This window comes from Bison bison, unplaced genomic scaffold (genome assembly GCF_000754665.1).
Source record: "Bison bison bison isolate TAMUID 2011002044 unplaced genomic scaffold, Bison_UMD1.0 scf7180017864508, whole genome shotgun sequence".
NCBI classification, from domain to species: Eukaryota; Metazoa; Chordata; class Mammalia; order Artiodactyla; family Bovidae; genus Bison; species Bison bison.
Window position 1 is genome coordinate 89780 of NW_011495064.1, and position 519 is coordinate 90298.

The 519-nt window shown below is 33.9% G+C and overlaps 1 protein-coding gene across 1 annotated transcript in view; it reads left to right on the forward strand.

The window, feature by feature from the left end:
• Nucleotides 1-519, forward strand: part of LOC104980959 (THO complex subunit 2-like) — a gene marked incomplete at both ends in the record, with an annotated part of 113276 nt that overhangs the window by 77194 nt on the left and 35563 nt on the right.

Here is a 519-nt window from a genome sequence, read left to right on the forward strand (position 1 = left end):
CATCAGGGTCTTTTCCGATGAGTCAGTTCTTCTCATAAGGTGGCCAAAGTATTAGAGCTTCAGTTTCAGCATCATCCTTCCAATGAATATTTAGGACTGATTTCCTTTAGGATTGACTGGTTTCATCCCCTTGCATTCCAAGAGAATCTCCTTTATACTAACAATGAAAAATCAGAGAAATTAAGGAATCAATCACATTTACCACTGCAACAGAAAGAATAAAATATCTAGCAATAAACATACCTAAGGAGACAAACAATCTGTATACAGAAAACTATAAGACACTGAGGAAAAAAATCAAAGACCATATAAACTGTTGGAGAGATATACCATGTTACTGGATTGGAAGAATCAACATTTTGAAAATGACTATACTACCAAATGCAATCTACACATTCAATATGATCCCTATCAAATTACAAATGGCATTTTTCACAGAACTAGAACAAACAATTTCACAATGCATATGGAAACACAAAAGACCACAAATAGCCAAAGCAATCTTGAGAAAGAAGAATG